Source organism: Chiloscyllium plagiosum, chromosome 7 (genome assembly GCF_004010195.1).
Source record: "Chiloscyllium plagiosum isolate BGI_BamShark_2017 chromosome 7, ASM401019v2, whole genome shotgun sequence".
In the NCBI taxonomy this organism is placed as follows: domain Eukaryota; kingdom Metazoa; phylum Chordata; class Chondrichthyes; order Orectolobiformes; family Hemiscylliidae; genus Chiloscyllium; species Chiloscyllium plagiosum.
Window position 1 is genome coordinate 7229836 of NC_057716.1, and position 9979 is coordinate 7239814.

A 9979-nucleotide genomic window follows, 5' to 3' on the forward strand; every position below is an offset into this window, starting at 1 on the left:
CAAGTGTTGTGGATGATGGGGAACTGGTGGATGCAGTGTATTTGGATTTCGACATTTGACAAGGTGCAGCACAAAAGGCTGCTGCACACAGTAAAGATGCATGGTGTTATGAGTAATGTATTACCATGGATAGAAGATTAGTTAACTAACAGAAAGCAAATAGTGGGTATTTTTCTGGTTGGCAATCAGTGGCTAGTAGTTTGCCTCAGGGATCAGTGTTGGGACAGCAACTGTTTACAATTTAGAGTTGGGGACCAAGGCTAGTGTGGAAAGTTTACAGATGACACTAAGATGAATGGTAGAGCAAAGTGTGCAGAGGATGCTGAAAGTCTGCAAAGGGGCATAGATGGGTTAAGTGAATGGGCCAGCATCCTAGCAATTGGAATACAGTGTTGGTAGATGTGGGATTATCCATTTTGGTAGGAATAACAGCAAAATGGACCATTATTTAAATGTTGAAAAAATGCAGCATGCTGCTGTGCAGAGGGACCTGGGTGTCCCTGTGCATGAATTACAAAAAGTTGGTTTGCAGGTGCAGCAGGTAATTAAGAAGTTTCTGTCCCTGATTATACCTCCCCTCCACTACTAGTTTCCTGTTTCCTTTCCTTACTTGAATGGCTCCCTGTACCATGGTGTCATGGTCAGTTCCCTCATCCTCCCTGACGCTTACAGGAACTTTTTCATCAGCTGAACAAATGTAGAGGCACAGGCTTCCCATGAGCTGCTCCTCATGTCCCTATACTTGCCTGACCTACAATCACACCCTTCTGTTCTTGATCACAATGAATGAATAATTTTAAGGGACATGACTGTCTCCAAGAGTGAAATGCCAAGGAAGTTCCCCAAGTCATAAAGTGGCTAATATCTACAGCTCTGACCCCTGCTCCTCAACTTTGATCTGTAGTTGGCAGATACTTGCCACAGATGTGTTCACTGTGGATCAGCTAGGTGTCCAGCAGTTCCCAAATGCTACAGCTGCAACACATTGCCCAACCTAGCATTTCGATTGTATTTTAAGTTATGAATTAAATCACTCTAGTAACCATGCTGTTTACACTTAAAGGATCCCCACCACTATTATATGTAAGCAAATAGTCCTTGACATCTTATATCCATCCTTTGATGTGTCATGATGATTCAAATATTGCTGGCATAGCAGAATGCTGCCATCATAACTGATGCCAGGATATCAGACATTGATCTGCACAGTGCATTGTATCTGGGCACATGCCAGCTGAGTATTGAGAGAGTGGAAATACTTATGGTTGTGGATATATCTCAGGGCTTGCATGTGGCATCCAGAAAGTGATGTGTGTAATCAATGGCATGCTTCACCTTTCCGATCCTCATGATCCAATTTGTTTACTCTGTTTCTTTTTGCCAAGAAAGAGTCAAACATATTTAACCCTTTCTGTAGAGAGACTCAGTCACCTTTCTTAAGCAAGAGTGAATGACAAACTGGTAGATTCGGCAAGCTGGAAGGAGGCTGATCCAAAAGGTACTGAGCCACAGTAATCTGCAGAGCCACTGACAGCTCTGTCCTTACCTTGCTCTCAGGCTGCAGGTCTGTGTGCCTTGGATGGCAGATTTCAGTGAGCACCTTTTTAGTGAAGTAAAGATGTCACACTTGCAGCTCCTCATTTATGGTTGTGCACAAAAATGACCAGCCGCTGGGAGTCCTCCTCTAGTTCATTCCCCTCTCCCTTAAAGCACCTTGTCTCTCTCTCTGTTACCTCTGCTCATTCTCGCTGTCACCTACAAACCAAGGGAAATGCAAACAATAGCACCTATTGTTGGGAGGAAGTGGCCTGAGCAGAATCCTTGAAGCTAGAGTCAGATGCTTCAGCACATGACCCACTATCCCCAATAGACTTAAGCAGTAAAGTAATGCAAACCACCAGGTTTCATGACAAACTCACTAAGGACCAGTAAAAATCTGTTTGCTAACCATCACCTAATTTAAAAGAAGTTGATGACCCTTTTATTTAGCTCTTGTGTTTGGGGGATCCTTATTGTTCTGAATTCATGATGAGTTGTGCAAGGATAATGGAATATTTTAGCTGCAGATGACAGTGAAACTGGCAGTGCTGTTGGAAAATCAGCATCACATCAGGCTAACAATCACAATCTGCCTCTTCTTCATGTTTGCTGCGGGATGCTCACTGTGTCATGCACTAAACCCCACATCATCCTCATCAAAATAGTATCTGGCACCAAACCTGTGCATGCATGACACCAATACCATTTTAAAATTTAAATTATATGTGTAACATTGCGAGTCCCAATGCTCAACAATCAAATTTGCAGCCTGATTTTCCAACATTAAGCTTGACTGCTAACAAAGATATTGCTACCTTGAAACAGGTTTGTGAGGTTGCCATATTCTGCTGATGTGCCATTAACTGGCTGTGTGTAGGAGCCATGTTCGATAGTCACACTATTTATTCAACTCATCCATGCTTTAAATTTTACAACAGGAACCATTGTCTTGGTCTGTTTGGGTGATACCGGACACTTTACATAACATTTCAGGTTCTGTATAGTACGTTTCTGTGCTCTCAATTAAATGCTTAAACTAAAGGTGTGGAAAGTCAAAAAAAGCTGGGAATGTTGCCTGGATAATGCATTCAGTGAAAAATACTGCATTTATGGCAGGAGAGTTTTATATTTTCCTGTACTTATTTTTGCTTCTCATCATGGATCCTGGTATAAGCCTACAGAGACATCACAGGTGTTAGCTTAGAAAATAATATATTTTTAGACACTTCTGCCTCAGTTATATGCCTCAGATCAGATTCATCCTGGAATCATGCCAATTTGTTTGGTTAAATATTCACCATTCCAATTATATTGTATTTTGCTAGCATTTCATTCTATTAAAAGGTTTTTCCAATTTTGACATGGGATAATGGCTCATTGGAGGCATCTGTCCCACTGAAGATTTACTTGTAATTTCCAATGGAATTACTTGTCTATTGTTGAAGAATGTTAACTTAAGGAGTTTCCACATCATAGCATTTTCTTTAAGGTTCAATATCTTTCAAAGCTGTTTATGATCTTTAAACTGAGAATTAATTGTTGATTGTGGTAAGTGGGTGCTTTGCAAGTTCATATAACAATTTTTGCTAACTGTCTTAGGAGACACTAGCCTATCAGAAATAAATAGGTTAACAACCTGTGTTAGGATTGTGAGAAAAGGAGTTTCATAGAAATGTTTTCGTATGTTTGCCATTAGCACCACCATTAGTAATTTCTGGGCTTTAGTTTCCAGTCCTATTTTTCCACCAACTTTGCACTTTGCTGATTTACGTTGGCTTCTGCTCCCAAAATACTTCAAATTTAAATTTCTCAACCTTCTGTATGAACCCTTAGGCTCCTCCCCACACCTCCAATCCCCAATAACTCTGCTGTCCTCCAACCTGGTGTCTTGTGTATCTCCAGCTTGTATTTCTCTTGAACATTGAAGACTATGGCTTTTAACCATCTAGGCCCCAAACTCTGTAATTTTACTCTTAAGTTCTTTGGCCTCTCTATATCTCGCTCCATTAAGACACTGTTTAAACTTTCCCTTTTGACCAAGCTGTTCATCACATGTTAATGCTTTTTTTTGTGTATTCATTGTCAACTTCTGCCTGATGATGCTGCTGTTTAGTACCTTGGCCCTTTTAGCATCATTAAGGTACTCCTTAGTACAGTGGTTTCTCTACATCTTTCGCATTCCTTGTGAAAAACCTAAAGCAGTCACTCATCCCTCTTTCATGGCCATATTTATTCTGGATCGTCAATAAAGCTGACATGGTCTTTAGCTGATTTTCTCTGATACTGATGCAAATAACTCTTTTCGTACAGAGTTTCATTGAGTCACGAGCAAAAATGAACCAACCCCTGCAGAAAACTTAATTGGAAGAGTGATTAATATCTGTTCTGGTTGAATAATGCTTGGATCAAGGGACTTTTTGGTAAAAACCTTTATTGATCCTGGCATTCAAACATTTAGGACCAAGGCACAACCCTACGTGCACCATTAGTCATCTTCAAATCCCATTTTGTTACTCATTTTATGTAACTGTGCAGATGTCACAACTGACACCATCTTTATGCATGCAGCCCAGTGATCTAATCAGGGTTTTAGCCAAGAAACATTTGAGGGGAAATCAAAAACTAATGTTATACACTGTTATTATTTTCTGGATTGCAGTTGTATTTTCCAGATTAGAAAGTCTTCCCAACTTGTAGAATTCAGAGAGACTGCTAGGATTTGTCTCACTTCCCTAATCAAAGCCTGATTATTTTCTCTTGCAGTAGATGGGTTTCTTGGATCATGAAGTTGCCAGTTTTTAGAGTCTTTAACTTAATGTTTCAACGGTATTTTCCAGGTCTCTAATTACATTGGCAGTGATGGGTAGCATGATCTTCCCTACATTAGGATTAACAATCATGGCTACTCACACAGCAGTTCATAACATTTACACAGTGAAGAACGATCATCTTCTCTCACATTCCTGTAGGCAATTATCTTTTGTCTCAATCATTTATCAACTATTCAAAACTGTTCCTTTCTCGGGTCATGTATTCACTAAATTGATGGAGGAAAAAAAAAACAAGGTAGGTTCTTTTAGCAGATCTTTTTGAAAAGTCCTCTTTAATAAGAAATGTTCACTAGTTTATGTCCAGTTGTAGTTGTATGCTTTAATACTGGAATTCATAGCAGCAAACATTGATACAGAGAGCAAATCGGTTGGCAATGTAAGAAATTCATCTTGAGGTGGGAGAATCCAATTGATTTGTGTAGAGAATATCATCTATTTGAGATTAAAATGACAGTTGCAGAAAAAATGTGAAATCATCATTCCCAGATATTGTAGGACATGAATAGATTTTGACGCTTTGTTGTTTTCATCACAATTCACGATCTAACTTGTTGTCCCTGCTTTCACATTAAATTTTGCCCACTGTCTCCCATTTAATGGACAGTATTTAATGCCGGTGACTGAGAGCTGGTAAATGTATCATATCAGCTCTCTTAGGGCTGGAATCTAAGTGGGCAGCTGTGGGCGTTCCCCTGGATTTCGACTTGGGGTGTAAACACTGTCCCTCCAAAGCTGCTCTCATTCAGAGGCTGGCAGTTGTCCACTGAAGGCAAAAGTGAGGACTGCAGATGCTGGAAACAAGGGTTTAGATCAGAGTGGTGCTGGAAAAGCACAGCAGGTCAGGCAGCATCCGAGGCGCAGGAAAATCAACGTTTTGGGCAAAAGCCCTTCATCAAGTTGTCCACTGAAGGCATTTCCAGTGGAAGCAATGGCAGCTGCTTGCAACAAATATAGTGAGCAGGGAGAGGACTTGGGATCACTGAGGGATGTGGGCCATAGTTGAGTGGAGGTGGGATGAGATTGCTGGGGGATGGGGGATGCATATGGGGAGGGTGGCCAGTAGCAAGCATAGAGGTGTGCCTATCAGCAGGACCCCCTTTTTCCAATGCCAGGTCTCTTAACTGTGGGTCATGCTATCCTGGGAGACCACAAGCAATCCTGAAATAGTTTTCTTTCTTTTTTGTCATCCGCTGTGCTGAGTTCCTCTACCTCCCATTAGTTAAATATGGAATGAGTTCATTAACTGGGGTTCAACTGCTGGTAGGATGAGAAGGTTACCCAGAGGCTGTATTGCCCCAGATTTGATTGGAATAGAGGTGGGAAGGTGACAGTGTCTCTATCTGACACTTTCTTCCCTGATGAAATGCAGTCTCACCTTGGATTTAAATGACATTAAATTGTACTCAATGAATGGGCATCCACAATTTGTTATTTCCATTTGTTTGTGCATTTAACATAAAGAAACAATGCCGAACCCTTCACAGGAGCAGTTTAAAACAAGTGACACTGAGCTAGGTAGGTATTTGGTCAGGTGATTAGAAGCATGATCAAAGAATTTTTACTTAAGGAATGTCTTAGAGGAAGAAAATGGGGTGAAGAGGTGTCTGGAAGAAATTCCAGAGCCTGGGGCCTCTGTGACTAGAGGCAAAACTATAATGATGGCATGATTAAAATCAGGATACTCGTGAGGCCAGAATTAGAGTGAATGAACCTCAGAGGATTGTGGGGCTTGTGGAGTTTACAGAGATAAAAAAAAATATTTTAATTCTAACAGAAGAATGTATACTTCCAGCATAACACCAAACGCTAGTATTACATGTTTCAGGGTCAATGCGTATTGGCAGAATTGGAGAGTGGATGATTGTGAACAAAACTCTCATAATTTAACTAGTGATGCCACTGGATTATATCAAAGCTTTTAAAAAAAATCTGTTACGTTAAGTATTTTGATTACTCCTTTCTCTCCTAAGCATATGTTCACTTAATGAACATATATTTTCCATAAATAAATGGATATTTACCCTACACATATATAGGGAACACATATTTACATTCAAGCTATTCAGACTAAAGGTGATCCCTCATATCATTTTAAAAGAGTTCAGGCTAATGAGACCTTACATATTGCAGTCTTTAACAAAACAGTAATATTGCAGTGAAGCAGCTGTATGTGAAATATAGCGAGAGAAATTCAGAAAAGAAGCTACTTAGATCTTAAATCTTTGTGAATGTCACTTAGTAGATTGTCTTGTATGGGCCGTTCTGCTCTAACACTGTAATGTGATTGACGATTTGGGAACTTTTAAAACATGTGTTGGCTATAACGCGATTATAGCGCCAACACTTTAAGCATTTTTTTAAAGCGCGATTTTTCTATAACCATCACGTTATAGAGAACTACATGAACTCAAAAAATATATATAATCGATTCAGAATGCAGTGGCATCACCTATTGAAATAGTTGTGAGCAGGTATGTTTTTATTTCTGAAATAAATACAAGGTTGAACTGTTCATTTAATACAAACACTGCAACACATCTTAGCAAAGCATTTTATGACGCTTAGGAGTCAGGACTGGTCCCTTTGGGTGGTCTCTAAGTATTACATCTCTAGCCTTGTTATTGACATTAGTCAGTGATCTCTTACATTTTGTTAAGTAGCTGCTGGGGTTTTTCAACTGGATTTTATTCAGTTTGTTCATCTGTAAATGCCTTTGATCCTATGAAGATAGCTTCAATAAGCACTCATGCTTCCTGCCTACTTCAAATGTCATGGTGTTTCTTGACGAAGAAAATGTATTTATTTCTCTAATGCTACATATTATTTCATTTGACCTCACACCTCAAGTGATTTTTTTTTTGCTTATTCATTCATGAGACCCACAATGCCATTAGGATTTTGACCCAGTGAAGTGGGGAATAAAAAAGCAACTGGTTCCAAGTCAAGATGGTGTGTGGTTTGCATGTTGTGGCATTTGCATTTCTTTGCTGCCCTTGTCCTTCTGGATGACAGAGCTTTGGATGGTGCGGTTGAAGGAATCTTGGTGAATTGCGATAGTGCATCATATGGTTAGAAAATACTGCTGACACTGTGCATTGTTGGTGGAGGATGATGGATGGGGTATCCATCAAACTGGCTGCTTTTTCTCCAAAAATGTTAATCTTCCTGAGTGCTGTTAAAGCTGCACTTATCCAAGCCAGTAATGAGCATTCTGTAAGAGTCCTGAAATGTGGCTTGTAGGTTGGAGTTAAACTTTGGGAGATGGTGAGGAGGTAAGTTACTCACTGCAGGAGACCTGCTTTTGTAGTCACAGTATTTACATGGATAGTCCAGTTTAGTTTTTGATCAATAGAAGCCCCTCACAGGAATAGCTAGATTCTCTCCCGTTGGAGATAGTCATTGACTGGGGCTCATGTGGTGCAAATATTACTTTCCACTTATTAATACAAGGTTGGTTGTGGTCCAGGTTTTGCTGCATACGTATACAGACTGCGGAATCATGAATGGAGCTGAACACTGTACAATCATCAGCGAACATCTCCACTTCTGACCTCATGCTGGAGGGAAATAGCTGAAGTGGTTGGACCTCGGACATTATCCTGAGGAACACCTCCAGAGATGTCCTGGGACTTGAAAGATTAACTTTCAAAAGCCGCAATCCTTTCCTTTTGGGCTAGGTTTCTCCCTGAGTTTTGTGATGGCTCCATGATGCCTCAGCCAGTCAACTGTTGCCTTGCTGCTCACCTGACCTCGCAAATTTAGTTCTTTTATTCATGCTTGAAATGATTTCAAGAGCTGAGTAGCCCTAGTGGAATCCAAACTGAGCATCAGAGAACAGATGATTACCAAAGAAATACCTCCTCTAACTGGCACTGATGACGCCTTCCATCACTTACTTGCTAATGATTGAGAGTAGGCTGGTGGGATGGTAATTGGCTGGGTTGCATTTGTCCTGTTTTGGGGTACAGAACATACCTGGGCAATTTTTCATGCTTTTAGATAGATGTGAGTGTTGTAGCTGTTCTGGAACAGCTTGGCTAGACGCATGATTAATTCTGGTACACTTCTGTGCTATTGTCGGAATGTTGTCAGGGCCAATAGCTTTTGCAGTATCCAGTGCCTTCAACCTATTCGTGATATCACTTGGAGTGAATCACACTGGCATGCTTGGAACATGCAAACAATATTGAGGTCAGTTGTTGAAATGTGATTGGAGTAAGTTGCTTCTTTCTATTCAGTCCTCAGAATTCTGGAGTCCAAGAAGAATGATTTAGCTGAGATTCTGTTCCACAGCTCCACATGATCCAATGATATGGTTTTGCTGCACTCCTGAAAGTAAACACAAGTGGATGGATGGGGCAGATGTTCTAGTCCTACTTGCCCAACTTCTGCCCCAAGTCTAGAGAACTGTCACTTTAAAAAGTGAGGCAGGATTTGAGTGTGTATAAAAATAGCAGAAGTAGCACCTCCATTTCCTAGAGCTCACTGCTACTCAGTGTCCTACTCTATCAAGGTCCTTCTGACTCACAACAAGCTTCCTCCCAGTAGGTTTATGTAGGAGGCTGCTGTATGGAATAAGGTGCCCGCACTGAGTTGATGAGGATACCAAGGTTGTGTGTGGACATAGTCAACCTGGCTATTCACTCTTTCTGGAAATACATGCCCAAGGATTACAAAAATAAAGAGGCTTGTTTAATAGTCTGAACACTTATATGACTGCTTCAAGGAATAGCAGCTGAATGTATGACTGCCAATGTGTAGTGCATAGGAATTGTAAACATCCTGGACTCTTCTTTACACGTAGGAAAAAGTGAGGATTAGAGATGCTGAATATCAGAGTCGAGAGTGTGGTGTTGGAAAAGCACAGCAGGTCAGGCAGCAATCGAGGAGCAGGAAAATCGACATTTCGGGCAAAAGCCCTTCATCAGGAATTCCTGAAGGGCTCTTGCTCAAAACATTGATTCTCCTGCTCCTCAGAGGTTGCCTGGCCTGCTGTGCTTTTCCAGCACCACACTCTCAACTCTTGTTTTCACTTAGCCACCTGGGGCTGAATTACGGCCATAGAGGGCTTCCAGGTCAGAAAGCCTCCTCCTGTGGGAAACTGATTAAAGTCCAGATTTTCTTTGGTGGTGGCNGGGGGGGGGGGGGGGGGTGAACCTTTAATTGATACAGTGATAGGAATACAGGTGGATCAAATGAGATGCGGGACTGATTTACTGTCCCTATGGCAACTATTACTGAGGTCGCTAACTGTCCTGAGGACCTGGAATTTGTGCCAACATCTTCCCTGCACCACAGGAAAGGCAGACATCACGGAGGAGTCAGATGATAGGGACCCAAGGCAGGGATGCACTTCGATATCAACCCAGATCGAAAGCTGGAGGCTGTGAGAGCGGGGACAAAGGGTGGCCAGAGGATGCTATCGTGTCATTGGAGTATTGTATTCCGTCTGGGCACCTTATTTAAAGGAGGATGTTAAAGCCCTGGACAGAGCTAAAAGCAGATTTATAGAATGTTACCAGGAACGAGGGATTTTAGATATAAGGAGAGATTAGGCTTGTTCTCCTTGAAGCAGAGAAGATTAAGAGATGACTTTATTGAGGTGTTCA